General features: G+C 38.9%; 7 non-coding genes across 7 annotated transcripts; all 7 read left to right on the top strand.

The window, feature by feature from the left end:
- The first annotated feature begins 7,859 nt into the window (after positions 1 to 7,859).
- TRNAV-CAC (transfer RNA valine (anticodon CAC)) lies at positions 7,860 to 7,932 on the top strand. Its single transcript has one exon. It is a non-coding gene; the product is annotated as a tRNA-Val (tRNA).
- Positions 7,933 to 8,578: 646 nt separating this feature from the next.
- On the top strand, positions 8,579 to 8,651 carry TRNAV-CAC (transfer RNA valine (anticodon CAC)). Its single transcript has one exon. It is a non-coding gene; the product is annotated as a tRNA-Val (tRNA).
- A 1,176-nt stretch (positions 8,652 to 9,827) lies between these two features.
- On the top strand, positions 9,828 to 9,900 carry TRNAV-CAC (transfer RNA valine (anticodon CAC)). The gene has a single exon. It is a non-coding gene; the product is annotated as a tRNA-Val (tRNA).
- A 1,006-nt stretch (positions 9,901 to 10,906) lies between these two features.
- Positions 10,907 to 10,979, top strand: TRNAV-AAC (transfer RNA valine (anticodon AAC)). The gene has a single exon. It is a non-coding gene; the product is annotated as a tRNA-Val (tRNA).
- A 287-nt stretch (positions 10,980 to 11,266) lies between these two features.
- Positions 11,267 to 11,339, top strand: TRNAV-CAC (transfer RNA valine (anticodon CAC)). Its single transcript has one exon. It is a non-coding gene; the product is annotated as a tRNA-Val (tRNA).
- Positions 11,340 to 12,515: 1,176 nt separating this feature from the next.
- TRNAV-AAC (transfer RNA valine (anticodon AAC)) lies at positions 12,516 to 12,588 on the top strand. Its single transcript has one exon. It is a non-coding gene; the product is annotated as a tRNA-Val (tRNA).
- Positions 12,589 to 13,235: 647 nt separating this feature from the next.
- On the top strand, positions 13,236 to 13,308 carry TRNAV-CAC (transfer RNA valine (anticodon CAC)). The gene has a single exon. It is a non-coding gene; the product is annotated as a tRNA-Val (tRNA).
- The last annotated feature ends 6,945 nt before the right edge of the window (positions 13,309 to 20,253 follow it).

The raw sequence follows: 20,253 nt of genomic DNA, 5'->3' as shown, positions 1-20,253 counted from the left end.
GGAACTATGTAGTTGTCTCGTCTTTTATGCATAAATGTACTTTTTCAAACAAGATATTGTGACGGCAACGGAAATCTTGAATCCAGAAATATGGGTTATGGTTTTAGAATCCTTTCATACAATTTTTTCTTTACCTAATAGAGTAAGTTTCTTGTTTGTTCAAGTGTACTTTTTGAAATATATATTATTAAACAGAAAACGTAAGCTCAATTTAAGCATGATTTCGAGCACACACAAATGAATCTGATGTGCTTTCTTGCGGTCAGAAAAGCTGTTTCAGGAACCGATTGTAAGAGTTCCATAGTGTAGTGGTTATCACATCTGCTTAACAAGCAGAAGGTCCGTTGTTCAAAACACAGTGGAACTATGTCGTTGTCTTGTCTTTTATGCATTAATGTACGTTTTCAAACAAGATATTGTGACAGCAACAGAAATCTTGAATCCAGAAATATTGGTTATGATTTTAGAATCCTTTCATACAATTTTTTCTTTACCAAATAGAGTAAGTTTCTTGTTTGTTCAAGTGTACTTTTTGAAATATATATTATTAAACAGAAAACGTAAGCTCAATTTAAGCATGATTTCGAGCACACACAAATGAATCTGATGTGCTTTCTTGCGGTCAGAAAAGCTGTTTCAGGAACCGATTGTAAGAGTTCCATAGTGTAGTGGTTATCACATCTGCTTAACAAGCAGAAGGTCCGTTGTTCAAAACACAGTGGAACTATGTCGTTGTCTTGTCTTTTATGCATAAATGTACGTTTTCAAACAAGATATTGTGACAGCAACAGAAATCTTGAATCCAGAAATATTGGTTATGATTTTAGAATCCTTTCATACAATTTTTTCTTTACCAAATAGAGTAAGTTTCTTGTTTGTTCAAGTGTACTTTTTGAAATATATATTATTAAACAGAAAACGTAAGCTCAATTTAAGCATGATTTCGAGCACACACAAATGAATCTGATGTGCTTTCTTGCGGACAGAAAAGCTGTTTCAGGAAACAATATGAAGAGTTCCATAGTGTAATGGTTATCACGCCTGCTTCACATGCAGAAGGTCCAGGATTCAAAACCCAGTGGAACTATGTAGTTGTCTGGTCTTTTATGCATAAATACACGTTTTCAAACAAGATATTGTGACAGCAACAGAAATCTTGAATCCAGAAATATTGGTTATGATTTTAGAATCCTTTCATACAATTTTTTCTTTACCAAATAGAGTAAGTTTCTTGTTTGTTCAAGTGTACTTTTTGAAATATATATTATTAAACAGAAAACGTAAGCTCAATTTAAGCATGATTTCGAGCACACACAAATGAATCTGATGTGCTTTCTTGCGGACAGAAAAGCTGTTTCAGGAAACAATATGAAGAGTTCCATAGTGTAATGGTTATCACGCCTGCTTCACATGCAGAAGGTCCAGGATTCAAAACCCAGTGGAACTATGTAGTTGTCTGGTCTTTTATGCATAAATACACGTTTTCAAACAAGATATTGTGACTGAAACGGAAATCTTGAATTCAGAAATATGGGTTATGGTTTTAGCATCCTTTCATACAATTTTTTCTTTACCAAATAGAGTAAGATTCTTGTTTGTTCAAGTGTACTTTTTGAAATATGTATTATTAAACAGAAAACGTAAGCTCAATTTAAGCTAGATTTCAAGCACACACAAATGAATCTGATGTGCTTTTTTGAAGACTGAAAAGCTGTTTCAGAAAACTTTTTAAAGAGTTGCATAGTGTAGTGGTTATCACGTCTGCTTAACACGCAGAAGGTACTGGGTTCAAAACCCAGTGGAACTATGTAGTTGTCTTGTCTTTTATGTATTAATGTACGTTTTCGAAAACAAGATATTGTGACGGCAACGGAAATCTTGAATCCAGAAATATTGGATATGGTTTTAGAATCCTTTCATACAATTTTTTCTTTACCAAATAGAATAAGATTCATGTTTGTTCAAGTGTACTTTTTGAAATATATATTATTAAACAGAAAACGTAAGCTCAATTTAAGCAAGATTTCGAGCACACACAAATGAATCTGATGTGCTTTCTTGCGGACTGATAAGCTGTTTCAGGAAACAATTTTAAGAGTTCCATAGTGTAGTGGTTACTGCTGCGGCACAGTTTATTCGAGCATTTGCCCGTTCTGTGCCGCAGCAGTAGCCTGGCGCGCGCCCGAGTGTGACGGGCGCACGCCGAAGCAGCGGAAGAGCGCCCTCCGATCGGGGCGCTCTCCCTACCGCTGCCGGGTCCGCCGGGTCCCCCGGAACCCCCTGCCGCTGTCCCGCGATCGCGGGACACCAGGGCTCCCTCGGGGAGCCCCTGGACACGCGTGCAGGGGGCGCACGCTCCCGATGACGCGTGACCGCGCGTCTATGACGCGCGGCACGCCGAGGGGCGGCCACTAGCAAGCCGGGAGATTTCCCGGCTTGCAGTACCGACCACACTTCAATAAAGTGTGTCGGTAGTGTATCACGTCTGCTTCACAAGCAGAAGGTCCTGGGTTAAAAACCCAGTGGAACTATGTAGTTGTCTCGTCTTTTATGCATAAATGTACTTTTTCAAACAAGATATTGTGACGGCAACGGAAATCTTGAATCCAGAAATATTGGTTATGGTTTTAGAATCCTTTCAGACAATTTTTTCTTTACCAAATAGAGTAAGATTCTTGTTTGTTCAAGTGTACTTTTTGAAATATATATTATTAAACAGAAAAGGTAAGCTCAATTTAAGCAAGATTTCGAGCACACACAAATGAATCTGATGTGCTTTCTTGCGGGCAAAAAAGCTGTTTCAGAAAACATTTTTAGGAGTTCCATAGTGTAGTCGTTATCACGTCTAATTAAAACGCAGAAGGTCCTGGGTTCAAAATCCAGTGGAATTATGTAGTTGTCTGGTCTTTTATGCATAAATGTACGTTTTCAATCAAGATATTGTGACGGAAACGGAAATCTTGAATCCAGAAATATTGGTTATGGTTTTAGAATCCTTTAAGACAATTTTTTCTTTACCAAATAGAGTAAGATTCTTGTTTGTTCAAGTGTACTTTTTGAAATATATATTATTAAACAGAAAAGGTAAGCTCAATTTAAGCAAAATTTTGAGCATACACAAATGAATCTGATCTGCTTTCTTGCGGTCAGAAAAGCTGTTTCATGAACCGATTGTAAGAGTTCCATAGTGTTGTGGTTATCACATCTGCTTAAAAAGCAGAAGGTCCGTAGTTCAAAATACAGTGGAACTATGTCGTTGTCTTGTCTTTTATGCATAAATGTACGTTTTCAAACAAGATATTGTGACAGCAACAGAAATCTTGAATCCAGAAATATTGGTTATGATTTTAGAATCCTTTCATACAATTTTCTCTTTACCAAATAGAGTAAGATTCTTGTTTGTTCAAGTGTACTTTTTGAAATATATTTTATTAAACAGAAAACGAAGCTCAATTTAAGCATGATTTTGGGAACACACAAATGAATCTGATGTGCTTTCTTGTGGACAGAAAAGCTGTTTCAGGACACAATTTTAAGAGTTCCATAGTGTAGTGGTTATCACGTTTGCTTCACAAGCAGATGGTCCTGGGTTAAAAACCCAGTGGAACTATGTAGTTGTCTCGTCTTTTATGCATAAATGTACGTTTTCAAACAAGATATTGTGACGGCAACGGAAATCTTGAATCCAGAAATATTGGTTATGGTTTTAGAATACTTTCAGACAATTTTTTCTTTACCAAATAGAGTAAGATTCTTGTTTGTTCAAGTGTACTTTTTGAAATATATATTATTAAACAGAAAAGGTAAGCTCAATTTAAGCAAGATTTCGAGCATACACAAATGAATCTGATGTGCTTTCTTGCGGACAGAAAAGCTGTTTCAGAAAATATTTTAAGAGTTCCATAGTGTAGTGGTTATCACGTCTGCTTAACACGCAGAAGGTCCTGGGTACAAAACCCAGTGGAACTATGTAGTTGTCTGGTCTTTTATGCATAAATGTACGTTTTCAAACAAGTTATTGTGACGGCAATGGAAATCTTGAATTCAGAAATATGGGCTATGATTTTAGCATTCTTTCATACAATTTTTTCTTTACCAAATAGAGTAAGATTCTTGTTTGTTCAAGTGTACTTTTTGAAATATATATTATTAAACAGAAAACGTAAGCTCAATTTAAGCAAGATTTCGAGCACACACAAATGAATCTGATGTGCTTTCTTGCGGACTGATAAGCTGTGTCAGGAAACAATTTTAAGAGTTCCATAGTGTAGTGGTTATCACGTCTGCTTCACACGCAGAAGGTCCTGGGTTAAAAACCCAGTGGAACTATGTAGTTGTCTCGTCTTTTATGCATAAATGTACTTTTTCAAACAAGATATTGTGACGGCAACGGAAATCTTGAATCCAGAAATATGGGTTATGGTTTTAGAATCCTTTCATACAATTTTTTCTTTACCTAATAGAGTAAGTTTCTTGTTTGTTCAAGTGTACTTTTTGAAATATATATTATTAAACAGAAAACGTAAGCTCAATTTAAGCATGATTTCGAGCACACACAAATGAATCTGATGTGCTTTCTTGCGGTCAGAAAAGCTGTTTCAGGAACCGATTGTAAGAGTTCCATAGTGTAGTGGTTATCACATCTGCTTAACAAGCAGAAGGTCCGTTGTTCAAAACACAGTGGAACTATGTCGTTGTCTTGTCTTTTATGCATAAATGTACGTTTTCAAACAAGATATTGTGACAGCAACAGAAATCTTGAATCCAGAAATATTGGTTATGATTTTAGAATCCTTTCATACAATTTTTTCTTTACCAAATAGAGTAAGTTTCTTGTTTGTTCAAGTGTACTTTTTGAAATATATATTATTAAACAGAAAACGTAAGCTCAATTTAAGCATGATTTCGAGCACACACAAATGAATCTGATGTGCTTTCTTGCGGTCAGAAAAGCTGTTTCAGGAACCGATTGTAAGAGTTCCATAGTGTAGTGGTTATCACATCTGCTTAACAAGCAGAAGGTCCGTTGTTCAAAACACAGTGGAACTATGTCGTTGTCTTGTCTTTTATGCATAAATGTACGTTTTCAAACAAGATATTGTGACAGCAACAGAAATCTTGAATCCAGAAATATTGGTTATGATTTTAGAATCCTTTCATACAATTTTTTCTTTACCAAATAGAGTAAGTTTCTTGTTTGTTCAAGTGTACTTTTTGAAATATATATTATTAAACAGAAAACGTAAGCTCAATTTAAGCATGATTTCGAGCACACACAAATGAATCTGATGTGCTTTCTTGCGGACAGAAAAGCTGTTTCAGGAAACAATATGAAGAGTTCCATAGTGTAATGGTTATCACGCCTGCTTCACATGCAGAAGGTCCAGGATTCAAAACCCAGTGGAACTATGTAGTTGTCTGGTCTTTTATGCATAAATACACGTTTTCAAACAAGATATTGTGACAGCAACAGAAATCTTGAATCCAGAAATATTGGTTATGATTTTAGAATCCTTTCATACAATTTTTTCTTTACCAAATAGAGTAAGTTTCTTGTTTGTTCAAGTGTACTTTTTGAAATATATATTATTAAACAGAAAACGTAAGCTCAATTTAAGCATGATTTCGAGCACACACAAATGAATCTGATGTGCTTTCTTGCGGACAGAAAAGCTGTTTCAGGAAACAATATGAAGAGTTCCATAGTGTAATGGTTATCACGCCTGCTTCACATGCAGAAGGTCCAGGATTCAAAACCCAGTGGAACTATGTAGTTGTCTGGTCTTTTATGCATAAATACACGTTTTCAAACAAGATATTGTGACTGAAACGGAAATCTTGAATTCAGAAATATGGGTTATGGTTTTAGCATCCTTTCATACAATTTTTTCTTTACCAAATAGAGTAAGATTCTTGTTTGTTCAAGTGTACTTTTTGAAATATGTATTATTAAACAGAAAACGTAAGCTCAATTTAAGCTAGATTTCAAGCACACACAAATGAATCTGATGTGCTTTTTTGAAGACTGAAAAGCTGTTTCAGAAAACTTTTTAAAGAGTTGCATAGTGTAGTGGTTATCACGTCTGCTTAACACGCAGAAGGTACTGGGTTCAAAACCCAGTGGAACTATGTAGTTGTCTTGTCTTTTATGTATTAATGTACGTTTTCGAAAACAAGATATTGTGACGGCAACGGAAATCTTGAATCCAGAAATATTGGATATGGTTTTAGAATCCTTTCATACAATTTTTTCTTTACCAAATAGAATAAGATTCATGTTTGTTCAAGTGTACTTTTTGAAATATATATTATTAAACAGAAAACGTAAGCTCAATTTAAGCAAGATTTCGAGCACACACAAATGAATCTGATGTGCTTTCTTGCGGACTGATAAGCTGTTTCAGGAAACAATTTTAAGAGTTCCATAGTGTAGTGGTTACTGCTGCGGCACAGTTTATTCGAGCATTTGCCCGTTCTGTGCCGCAGCAGTAGCCTGGCGCGCGCCCGAGTGTGACGGGCGCACGCCGAAGCAGCGGAAGAGCGCCCTCCGATCGGGGCGCTCTCCCTACCGCTGCCGGGTCCGCCGGGTCCCCCGGAACCCCCTGCCGCTGTCCCGCGATCGCGGGACACCAGGGCTCCCTCGGGGAGCCCCTGGACACGCGTGCAGGGGGCGCACGCTCCCGATGACGCGTGACCGCGCGTCTATGACGCGCGGCACGCCGAGGGGCGGCCACTAGCAAGCCGGGAGATTTCCCGGCTTGCAGTACCGACCACACTTCAATAAAGTGTGTCGGTAGTGTATCACGTCTGCTTCACAAGCAGAAGGTCCTGGGTTAAAAACCCAGTGGAACTATGTAGTTGTCTCGTCTTTTATGCATAAATGTACTTTTTCAAACAAGATATTGTGACGGCAACGGAAATCTTGAATCCAGAAATATTGGTTATGGTTTTAGAATCCTTTCAGACAATTTTTTCTTTACCAAATAGAGTAAGATTCTTGTTTGTTCAAGTGTACTTTTTGAAATATATATTATTAAACAGAAAAGGTAAGCTCAATTTAAGCAAGATTTCGAGCACACACAAATGAATCTGATGTGCTTTCTTGCGGGCAAAAAAGCTGTTTCAGAAAACATTTTTAGGAGTTCCATAGTGTAGTCGTTATCACGTCTAATTAAAACGCAGAAGGTCCTGGGTTCAAAATCCAGTGGAATTATGTAGTTGTCTGGTCTTTTATGCATAAATGTACGTTTTCAATCAAGATATTGTGACGGAAACGGAAATCTTGAATCCAGAAATATTGGTTATGGTTTTAGAATCCTTTAAGACAATTTTTTCTTTACCAAATAGAGTAAGATTCTTGTTTGTTCAAGTGTACTTTTTGAAATATATATTATTAAACAGAAAAGGTAAGCTCAATTTAAGCAAGATTTTGAGCATACACAAATGAATCTGATCTGCTTTCTTGCGGTCAGAAAATCTGTTTCAGGAACCGATTGTAAGAGTTCCATAGTGTAGTGGTTATCACATCTGCTTAACAAGCAGAAGGTCCGTTGTTCAAAACACAGTGGAACTCTGTCGTTGTCTTGTCTTTTATGCATAAATGTACGTTTTCAAACAAGATATTGTGACGGCAACAGAAATCTTGAATCCAGAAATATTGGTTATGATTTTAGAATCCTTTCATACAATTTTCTCTTTACCAAATAGAATAAGATTCTTGTTTGTTCAAGTGTACTTTTTGAAATATATTTTATTAAACAGAAAACGAAGCTCAATTTAAGCATGATTTTGGGAACACACAAATGAATCTGATGTGCTTTCTTGTGGACAGAAAAGCTGTTTCAGGAAACAATTTTAAGAGTTCCATAGTGTAGTGGTTATCACGTCTGCTTCACAAGCAGAAGGTTCTGGGTTCAAAACCCAGTGGAACTATGAAGTTGTCTGGTCTTTAATGCATAAATGTACATTTTAAACAAGATATTGTGACGGCTACGGAAAACTTGAATCCAGAAATATTGATTATGGTTTTAGTATCCTTTCAGACAATTTTTTCTTTACCAAACAGTGTAAGATTCTTGTTTGTTCAAGTGTACTTTTTGAAATATATATTATTAAACAGAAAACGTAAGCTCAATTTAAGCATGATTTCGAGCACACACAAATTAATCTGATGTGCTTTCTAGCGGACAGAAAAGCTGTTTCAGGAAACAATTTTAAGAGTTCCATAGTGTAGTGGTTATCACGTTTGCTTAACACGCAGAAGGTCCTGGGTTCAAAACCCCGTGGAACTATGTAGTTGTCTGGTCTTTTATGCATAAATGTACTTTTTCAAACAAGATATTGTGACGGCAACGGAAATCTTGAATTCAGAAATATTGGTTATGGTTTTAGCATTCTTTCAGACAATTTTTTCTTAACCAAATAAAGTAAGATTCTTGTTTGTTCAAGTGTACTTTTTGAAATATATATTTTTAAACAGAAAACGTAAGCTCAATTTAAGCAAGATTTCGAGCATACACAAATGAATCTGATGTGCTTTCTTGCGGACAGAAAAGCTGTTTCAGAAAATATTTTTAGGAGTTCCATAGTGTAGTGGTTATCACGTCTGCTTCACAAGCAGAAGGTCCTGGGTTAAAAACCCAGTGGAACTATGTGGTTGTCTCGTCTTTTATGCATAAATGTACTTTTTCAAACCAGATATTGTGACGGCAACGGAAATCTTGAATCCAGAAATATTGGTTATGGTTTTAGAATCCTTTCAGACAATTTTTTCTTTACCAAATAGAGTAAGATTCTTGTTTGTTCAAGTGTACTTTTTGAAATATATATTATTAAACAGAAAAGGTAAGCTCTATTTAAGCAAGATTTCGAGCACACACAAATGAATCTGATGTGCTTTCTTGCGGACAAAAAAGCTGTTTCAGAAAACATTTTTAGGAGTTCCATAGTGTAGTCGTTATCACGTCTAATTAAAACGCAGAAGGTCCTGGGTTCAAAATCCAGTGAAATTATGTAGTTGTCTGGTCTTTTATGCATAAATGTACGTTTTCAATCAAGATATTGTGACGGAAACGGAAATCTTGAATCCAGAAATATTGGTTATGGTTTTAGAATCCTTTAAGACAATTTTTTCTTTACCAAATAGAGTAAGATTCTTGTTTGTTTAAGTGTACTTTTTGAAATATATATTATTAAACAGAAAACGTAAGCTCAATTTTCAAACAAGATATTGTGACGGCAACGGAAATCATGAATCCAGAAATATGGGTTATGGTTTTAGAATCCTTTCATACAATTTTTTCTTTACCTAATAGAGTAAGTTTCTTGTTTGTTCAAGTGTACTTTTTGAAATATATATTATTAAACAGAAAACGTAAGCTCAATTTAAGCATGATTTCGAGCACACACAAATGAATCTGATGTGCTTTCTTGCGGTCAGAAAAGCTGTTTCAGGAACCGGTTGTAAGAGTTCCATAGTGTAGTGGTTATCACATCTGCTTAACAAGCAGAAGGTCCTGGGTACAAAACCCAGTGGAACTATGTAGTTGTCTGGTCTTTTATGCATAAATGTACGTTTTCAAACAAGTTATTGTGACGGCAATGGAAATCTTGAATTCAGAAATATGGGCTATGATTTTAGCATTCTTTCATACAATTTTTTCTTTACCAAATTGAGTAAGATTCTTGTTTGTTCAAGTGTACTTTTTGAAATATATATTATTAAACAGAAAACGTAAGCTCAATTTAAGCAAGATTTCGAGCACACACAAATGAATCTGATGTGCTTTCTTGCGGACTGATAAGCTGTTTCAGGAAACAATTTTAAGAGTTCCATAGTGTAGTGGTTATCACGTCTGCTTCACAAGCAGAAGGTCCTGGGTTAAAAACCCAGTGGAACTATGTAGTTGTCTCGTCTTTTATGCATAAATGTACTTTTTCAAACAAGATATTGTGACGGCAACGGAAATCTTGAATCCAGAAATATTGGTTATGGTTTTAGAATCCTTTCAGACAATTTTTTCTTTACCAAATAGAGTAAGATTCTTGTTTGTTCAAGTGTACTTTTTGAAATATATATTATTAAACAGAAAAGGTAAGCTCAATTTAAGCAAGATTTCGAGCACACACAAATGAATCTGATGTGCTTTCTTGCGGGCAAAAAAGCTGTTTCAGAAAACATTTTTAGGAGTTCCATAGTGTAGTCGTTATCACGTCTAATTAAAACGCAGAAGGTCCTGGGTTCAAAATCCAGTGGAATTATGTAGTTGTCTGGTCTTTTATGCATAAATGTACGTTTTCAATCAAGATATTGTGACGGAAACGGAAATCTTGAATCCAGAAATATTGGTTATGGTTTTAGAATCCTTTAAGACAATTTTTTCTTTACCAAATAGAGTAAGATTCTTGTTTGTTCAAGTGTACTTTTTGAAATATATATTATTAAACAGAAAACTTAAGCTCAATTTAAGCATGATTTCGAGCACACACAAATGAATCTGATGTGCTTTCTTGTGGACAGAAAAGCTGTTTCAGGAAACAATTTTAAGAGTTCCATAGTGTAGTGGTTATCACGTCTGCTTCACAAGCAGAAGGTTCTGGGTTCAAAACCCAGTGGAACAATGAAGTTGTCTGGTCTTTAATGCATAAATGTACATTTTAAACAAGATATTGTGACGGCTACGGAAAACTTGAATCCAGAAATATTGATTATGGTTTTAGTATCCTTTCAGACAATTTTTTCTTTACCAAACAGTGTAAGATTCTTGTTTGTTCAAGTGTACTTTTTGAAATATATATTATTAAACAGAAAACGTAAGCTCAATTTAAGCATGATTTGGAGCACACACAAATTAATCTGATGTGCTTTCTTGCGGACAGAAAAGCTGTTTCAGGAAACAATTTTAAGAGTTCCATAGTGTAGTGGTTATCACGTTTGCTTAACACGCAGAAGGTCCTGGGTTCAAAACCCAGTGGAACTATGTAGTTGTCTGGTCTTTTATGCATAAATGTACTTTTTCAAACAAGATATTGTGACGGCAACGGAAATCTTGAATTCAGAAATATTGGTTATGGTTTTAGCATTCTTTCAGACAATTTTTTCTTAACCAAATAAAGTAAGATTCTTGTTTGTTCAAGTGTACTTTTTGAAATATATATTATTAAACAGAAAACGTAAGCTCAATTTAAGCAAGATTTCGAGCATACACAAATGAATCTGATGTGCTTTCTTGCGGACAGAAAAGCTGTTTCAGAAAATATTTTTAGGAGTTCCATAGTGTAGTGGTTATCACGTCTGCTTCACAAGCAGAAGGTCCTGGGTTAAAAACCCAGTGGAACTATGTAGTTGTCTCGTCTTTTATGCATAAATGTACTTTTTCAAACAAGATATTGTGACGGCAACGGAAATCTTGAATCCAGAAATATTGGTTATGGTTTTAGAATCCTTTCAGACAATTTTTTCTTTACCAAATAGAGTAAGATTCTTGTTTGTTCAAGTGTACTTTTTGAAATATATATTATTAAACAGAAAAGGTAAGCTCTATTTAAGCAAGATTTCGAGCACACACAAATGAATCTGATGTGCTTTCTTGCGGACAAAAAAGCTGTTTCAGAAAACATTTTTAGGAGTTCCATAGTGTAGTCGTTATCACGTCTAATTAAAACGCAGAAGGTCCTGGGTTCAAAATCCAGTGAAATTATGTAGTTGTCTGGTCTTTTATGCATAAATGTACGTTTTCAATCAAGATATTGTGACGGAAACGGAAATCTTGAATCCAGAAATATTGGTTATGGTTTTAGAATCCTTTAAGACAATTTTTTCTTTACCAAATAGAGTAAGATTCTTGTTTGTTCAAGTGTACTTTTTGAAATATATATTATTAAACAGAAAACGTAAGCTCAATTTTAAAACAAGATATTGTGACGGCAACGGAAATCATGAATCCAGAAATATGGGTTATGGTTTTAGAATCCTTTCATACAATTTTTTCTTTACCTAATAGAGTAAGTTTCTTGTTTGTTCAAGTGTACTTTTTGAAATATATATTATTAAACAGAATACGTAAGCTCAATTTAAGCATGATTTCGAGCACACACAAATGAATCTGATGTGCTTTCTTGCGGTCAGAAAAGCTGTTTCAGGAACCGATTGTAAGAGTTCCATAGTGTAGTGGTTATCACATCTGCTTAACAAGCAGAAGGTCCGTTGTTCAAAACACAGTGGAACTATGTCGTTGTCTTGTCTTTTATGCATAAATGTACGTTTTCAAACAAGATATTGTGACAGCAACAGAAATCTTGAATCCAGAAATATTGGTTATGATTTTAGAATCCTTTCATACAATTTTTTCTTTACCAAATAGAGTAAGTTTCTTGTTTGTTCAAGTGTACTTTTTGAAATATATATTATTAAACAGAAAACGTAAGCTCAATTTAAGCATGATTTCGAGCACACACAAATGAATCTGATGTGCTTTCTTGCGGACAGAAAAGCTGTTTCAGGAAACAATTTTAAGAGTTCCATAGTGTAGTGGTTATCACGTTTGCTTAACACGCAGAAGGTCCTGGGTTCAAAACCCAGTGGAACTATGTAGTTGTCTGGTCTTTTATGCATAAATGTACTTTTTCAAACAAGATATTGTGACGGCAACGGAAATCTTGAATTCAGAAATATGGGCTATGGTTTTAGCATTCTTTCAGACAATTTATTCTTAACCAAATAAAGTAACATTCTTGTTTGTTCAAGTGTACTTTTTGAAATATATATTATTAAACAGAAAACGTAAGCTCAATTTAAGCAAGATTTCGAGCATACACAAATGAATCTGATGTGCTTTCTTGCGGACAGACAAGCTGTTTCAGAAAATATTTTTAGGAGTTCCATAGTGTAGTGGTTATCACGTCTGCTTAACACGCAGAAGGTCCTGGGTACAAAACCCAGTGGAACTATGTAGTTGTCTGGTCTTTTATGCATAAATGTACGTTTTCAAACAAGTTATTGTGACGGCAATGGAAATCTTGAATTCAGAAATATGGGCTATGATTTTAGCATTCTTTCATACAATTTTTTCTTTACCAAATAGAGTAAGATTCTTGTTTGTTCAAGTGTACTTTTTGAAATATATATTATTAAACAGAAAACGTAAGCTCAATTTAAGCAAGATTTCGAGCACACACAAATGAATCTGATGTGCTTTCTTGCGGACTGATAAGCTGTTTCAGGAAACAATTTTAAGAGTTCCATAGTGTAGTGGTTATCACGTCTGCTTCACAAGCAGAAGGTCCTGGGTTAAAAACCCAGTGGAACTATGTAGTTGTCTCGTCTTTTATGCATAAATGTACTTTTTCAAACAAGATATTGTGACGGCAACGGAAATCTTGAATCCAGAAATATTGGTTATGGTTTTAGAATCCTTTCAGACAATTTTTTCTTTACCAAATAGAGTAAGATTCTTGTTTGTTCAAGTGTACTTTTTGAAATATATATTATTAAACAGAAAAAGTAAGCTCAATTTAAGCAAGATTTCGAGCACACACAAATGAATCTGATGTGCTTTCTTGCGGGCAAAAAAGCTGTTTCAGAAAACATTTTTAGGAGTTCCATAGTGTAGTCGTTATCACGTCTAATTAAAACGCAGAAGGTCCTGGGTTCAAAATCCAGTGGAATTATGTAGTTGTCTGGTCTTTTATGCATAAATGTACGTTTTCAATCAAGATATTGTGACGGAAACGGAAATCTTGAATCCAGAAATATTGGTTATGGTTTTAGAATCCTTTAAGACAATTTTTTCTTTACCAAATAGAGTAAGATTCTTGTTTGTTCAAGTACACTTTTTAAAATATATATTATTAAACAGAAAACGTAAGCTCAGTTTTCAAACAAGATATTGTGACGGCAACGGAAATCATGAATCCAGAAATATGGGTTATGGTTTTAGCATCCTTTCATACAATTTTTTCTTTACCAAATAGAGTAAGATTCTTGTTTGTTCAAGTGTACTTTTTGAAATATGTATTATTAAACAGAAAACGTGAGGGGCGCATGCGCGACGGCAACGTAGATGGCAGCATAGGAATCTAGCTCCGTGCCGCGCGACACATAAAACAACTTAAAAACACCCAAATAATAAAGATCTTTACAATAATCAGTGCCAGCAGCCTGTCTGAACATCCCAGGATGGCACCGAAGAAACCGGGGGCGCAGAAAAAAACGAAAACGGTTGATGTAAGGAATTACTTTGGCGGCGCTAGCACAAGCGGGAGCAGAGAAGAAATGGCGCCAACTTCAACCCCCGGCACAGATAATGAAACGGAAGGTGAGGATGACTCCCCCAGCGACCATGCACTATTACCAGTCAGAAGGTGCGATTTTGAGAGGTTATATAATGACCTTAAATCGCTCCTGCAAGCGGACATAAAAGAAATTAAACGGGATGTGGGGAAGCTGGGCACCAGAACTGATGACTTGGAACGGAAGGTGGACCAGACCATAAAGGCAGTACAAAGGACTGACAAAAAATCGGGGGACTTACAGAAACAAATCGACGAGCTGCGGGAGAGACAGGAAGATGCTGAGAACCGGGATAGAAGGAACAATCTACGGATCCGGGGAGTCTCAGAGGGGATAGAGGATTGCAATGACTATGTCACCCGCTGGATTGAGACCCTTCTCCCCGACCTAAACAAGGAGGCCCGGGCAATGGACAGATGCCACAGAGCCCTCCGGGCTTGTCTAGTACATAATGAGCAGCCCAGAGACATTATAATTAGGTTACACTACTTCACCACGAAGGAAGCTATCCTACGACTGACGAGGCCCCTGCCATCTGTGGACTTTGAGGGGAACAGGATGCTGATCTTCCAAGATCTATCCCCAGCCACGCTTCTCAGGCGCCGCGGCCTGTTCCCCATTAAAAGGGCCCTCAGGGAGCAGAATGTGCGGTACAGGTGGACCTTTCCGTTCGGGTTGCAGGTAACCAGGAACGGGAGGGCACTCCACATAAAAGACCCCGCAGACGGCCCGGAATTCTTAAGCAAACTGGGCCTCAAAGGTGCCCCGGCACCCCCAACGGAGGAGGCAGAAGTGCTGGAGCCGGAGTGGAGTGGAGGGCCTGGATCCCCTCGGACAAAAGGGAAGCGCTGAAATATGGCACCGGTCCTCCCACACTAGCGCACAGTTGCGCAGTTTTCAAGTTATCATGCTGTTATAAACTATCTAGCCCCACTGCTTGTTATCTACCTGCCCACTGGACACACTAACCGGAGGGGTGGGTAAACCGGCCATTCATCAGCCTAATATCGCCCAGTTATGCCTCTGACCCGGACGGGTCATACAGACGCGCCCTCACCAAATGGCACGGCCAGGGGGGAAGCAAGAAGATCACATCCGCACTGGAACGGGGGGTGACCGACCCAGGGTAATCGGATGGGCAGCTCAATCCCTGCAAAAAGTAAACGGACTTACCTCCATTCAGCAAAAGATGGCGCTGAGGCCGGAGCATGGTGAGTTCCAGCGTGAGACGCAGACGGCAGCGGCTCTCCTAAGGCGGGAAGAAGCAGCGCGCCACACCTCCTCCTCATGGCGGAGCACTCCTCAAAATGGTGTCCGGTCACAGGAAACAGGAAACCAGCTGACAGCCGAGGGCGGATGCACAGTGACGGGCGCCATCTTGGAGGTGGCAAAGGAATCAGACGACGTCATCAGACAGAGACGCACCGCACCGGAAGGCGCGAAAGATCTGCAGAATGCCGCGGAAGTCTCCCACTCAGAACAGGAGGGCAGATACGATATATGGGACTTGCAGGCCTTGGGAAAGGGGGTACATTAAGCGGAGAGCCGACTGGATTGTAGAAGAAGGGAGCTTCAGATATAGTAATAACAGGAGGTAGCCGAGAGGGGCTCAGGGAAGTAGATTTCAGACTAGATATGGGAGCAAGGAAGGCTAAAATAATAGGAAGGAGAAAAAAGAGGGCGTACGTAAGTAGGCGAGGGGGAAAGGCAGAGTGAGGGAATATAAGAGGGATATAGAGAGAGAAAGGGGGAGCACAGGTTGAAGAATTTGGGGTGTCTGGAGTATCTAATTAGATATTTATGGGTGTGTTTGAAAGATATAATAAATCACTTACACGGCCTTGTGTAAATGCTCTCACAGCAAGGTTTACTTGTCTTGGTGTTCCCTCGGTCGGTTGCCTTCTTCTTTTCAGGACTTGGTTTTCTTTCTTGATGTCTTCAGCGGTCCTCGGCTTACAATGAGGATGTCTCCCTCGGAATCAATAGATTAAAACAATGTTTTAGAGGGTGATACAGGCAGTATTGATAAAATCCAATGATATATATATTTATATTTTATAAGGCAGTAAATACTGCCAGTACTCACACGGGCTAGTGTGAGTACAATCCTAGGGGAAGGTATCTTTTTATCCAAAGTTGATCTTAGCACGTAGTGATCTATAGATGTATTAGGGGTCTGATATGTAATGATAAATATAAAAAAATGATACTCACACGGCCTTGTGTGAGTGAATGCACATCAAGGTATCTTTATCTTGACAGTCCCCTTTTTTTTTTCCTTCTTTTCCGGTTCTTGCTCTTCTTCCTGATTTTCCTCGGTGGTCTTCAACTTCCAGTGTGGTAATCCCCCTCGGTGTGAACAAATAGGAAAACAATTGTTAGTGGGGAAACGTCAACATAAATCAGTGGCTACCCACTAGAAGAGCACGAGCAGATACGTCAAAACAGCAAAATGCTGCAGGCACTCACACGGGCAAGTGTGAGTGTAGTCCTAGGGGAAGGTATCTTTTTCTCTTTTGGTGTCTTTAAATCTGGTGCCCTGTAAGGGTAATGGTGGTCTAATATATAGGTATATAAGAATCAAATTCAAAATGATACTCACACGGCCTTGTGTGAGTAAATGCACATCAGGGTATCTTTGACTTCTTTGTGATACTGATAGTATTGATCTCCAAGTGCCAGTGTAGGTAGAAAACCCCTCCCTGGTGTAGATGTAAAATTGAACACTATCGCGATTTTCGTGGGCTACAACAAAATTTATTAAAGAACACTCTAAAAACGGAACATATTTAAAAACAATAGAAAAAATGCATAGAAAGAAAAAGCCAGCCGTCTGAAAGAAATTTGCTCGTGGGTCTCGTGGAGCGCAGCTAACTTGCTCCGCGTCCGGATATAGTGCCGCCTCCTCTCAGATCCACTCCTTGACGGTGGCTGTGCTGGGTCACAATTGCCTAGTGGTCAGAGCAACGCGTTTCGACTTTTGGTCTTCCTCAGGCTCCGGCTGACGGAGCCTGAGGAAGACCAAAAGTCGAAACGCGTTGCTCTGACCACTAGGCAATTGTGACCCAGCACAGCCACCGTCAAGGAGTGGATCTGAGAGGAGGCGGCACTATATCCGGACGCGGAGCAAGTTAGCTGCGCTCCACGAGACCCACGAGCAAATTTCTTTCAGACGGCTGGCTTTTTCTTTCTATGCATTTTTTCTATTGTTTTTAAATATGTTCCGTTTTTAGAGTGTTCTTTAATAAATTTTGTTGTAGCCCACGAAAATCGCGATAGTGTTCAATTTTACATCTACACCAGGGAGGGGTTTTCTACCTACACTGGCACTTGGAGATCAATACTATCAGTATCACAAAGAAGTCAAAGATACCCTGATGTGCATTTACTCACACAAGGCCGTGTGAGTATCATTTTGAATTTGATTCTTATATACCTATATATTAGACCACCATTACCCTTACAGGGCACCAGATTTAAAGACACCAAAAGAGAAAAAGATACCTTCCCCTAGGACTACACTCACACTTGCCCGTGTGAGTGCCTGCAGCATTTTGCTGTTTTGACGTATCTGCTCGTGCTCTTCTAGTGGGTAGCCACTGATTTATGTTGACGTTTCCCCACTAACAATTGTTTTCCTATTTGTTCACACCGAGGGGGATTACCACACTGGAAGTTGAAGACCACCGAGGAAAATCAGGAAGAAGAGCAAGAACCGGAAAAGAAGGAAAAAAAAGGGGACTGTCAAGATAAAGATACCTTGATGTGCATTCACTCACACAAGGCCGTGTGAGTATCATTTTTTTATATTTATCATTACATATCAGACCCCTAATACATCTATAGATCACTACGTGCTAAGATCAACTTTGGATAAAAAGATACCTTCCCCTAGGATTGTACTCACACTAGCCCGTGTGAGTACTGGCAGTATTTACTGCCTTATAAAATATAAATATATATATCATTGGATTTTATCAATACTGCCTGTATCACCCTCTAAAACATTGTTTTAATCTATTGATTCCGAGGGAGACATCCTCATTGTAAGCCGAGGACCGCTGAAGACATCAAGAAAGAAAACCAAGTCCTGAAAAGAAGAAGGCAACCGACCGAGGGAACACCAAGACAAGTAAACCTTGCTGTGAGAGCATTTACACAAGGCCGTGTAAGTGATTTATTATATCTTTCAAACACACCCATAAATATCTAATTAGATACTCCAGACACCCCAAATTCTTCAACCTGTGCTCCCCCTTTCTCTCTCTATATCCCTGTACTAATAAGGATCCTGGATAAGGACCCTATTGGGGTCTGAGCCATAGGACAAGAAGACGAACCAGAGGGGACCTTTGTTTATAAGGTTGTAAATTCCATTGTTACATTGACCCTGTTCTTAAGAACTTAATCAGGGAGCGCCCGGGCTTTTCTTTGTTTCTGAGGGAATATAAGAGTGAGAATTAAAAATAAAGGTATCAGAGACAGAGAAGAGAGCAAGAGATGGGGGGCGGAGAGGTCGCAGGGGAGGAGAATGAGGATGTGCAGGCTCGGGAAAGTTGGAAGCAGGTGGGGGGAAGTAAGCAGATAGGAGAGAGGTAGCATGGGTAGAGCGAAGCAGGGTTAAGTATAGTAAGCTGGGAATCTGAAGAACATGGTTGGTGACTCGGAGAGAGAGGCAAGGGGCAACAGGATAGAGAATTGATTCTTAAAAGTTGGATTGGCAAACACAGTCACATTAGGCTAAGTTGCGCAGTTAACAAGTTAGGGGATATATCCCCATTTACCATTTAGGGTGTATGAGATGCGCGGACACGGGGTGGGAACCGGCTGGTCTACCCCGAAGTCGGCATAAGCCTCAAGCAGGGGGTGATGGGGGGGGGTCTCCCAGAACCACCTAAAGACCTTCGGAGAGAGGGAGGGGGGCAGGGTCCGGGACTCGCCAGGTCCTCAATCCGAAAGGCAGTGATGCGGGAAGTAGGTCAGGGAAGGCCTGGTTCCGGTATCAGTTACATGTGTATAACCGTTTATATGTTTGAGTGTTTTGATTTGTATGTATCCTCTCCTAATGTTTTTTCCCTTTGTACCACTCTCCCTTTTCGCGTACCCTACCCACCCATCAAGAGGCAGATGAGGAGACGCTCCGCAAAGAGAGTTGCTGAAACTGAAATCCATGCACCTCCCAGAGGGCCCCGAAGGGCGCAAGAAGTCAACGACAGAATCAGGTCATCAATAAAACACTATGAGTAATGAGGTCAGATGCATATCTCACAATGTGAAGGGGTTCAACGGCCCAGCAAAACGCAAGCTGGCCTTGCGGGACTACAAACGTCTCAGGGCCGATATACTGTTTCTCCAGGAAACGCATTTCTCTAGAGATAGTTACCCAAAATTCTGGGACAAAGATTTCAGAGTAGTACACATGGCATCCGCACAAGTTAAAAAAAGAGGGGTTGCAATAGCCATACATAACAGGTTACATTTTCTAGTTGAGAAGAAGGTTGTAGATAGAGAGGGCAGATTCTTAATCTTAGTGGGGTCACTACAAGGAAACCCGCTTACGTTAGCATCGGTCTATGCACCTTGCGAAGCTTCGGCAGATTTCTTCTCCCTCTTCTTTAGAAAGCTCCACAGGGAGGCTAAGGGAAAGATGATAATAGCAGGTGACCTAAACAGGACCCTAAATCCCAAATTAGACAGATGCACGTTTACGGATGCCCCCCCTAAAATGGACATTCGGCAAATCATACAGGGGTTAAAAGAATGCCAATTAGTAGACATATGGCGGGAACAACACCCCAGCAGTAGAGACTACACCTTTTTCTCTCACCCCCACAACCGATACAGCCGGCTGGACTACTTCCTTGTATCCAATAGATTGGTTCCGGTGGTCTCCCACTCAGGGATCCACGATATTTCGTGGTCCGACCACGCACCCATTGAGCTGCGGTGCTCACTAGACCTGC

Source organism: Ascaphus truei, chromosome 18, assembly GCF_040206685.1.
Source record: "Ascaphus truei isolate aAscTru1 chromosome 18, aAscTru1.hap1, whole genome shotgun sequence".
NCBI lineage: Eukaryota > Metazoa > Chordata > Amphibia > Anura > Ascaphidae > Ascaphus > Ascaphus truei.
Note: the sequence above shows the minus strand (reverse complement) of the source record. Positions and strands in the feature narration are given on the sequence as shown.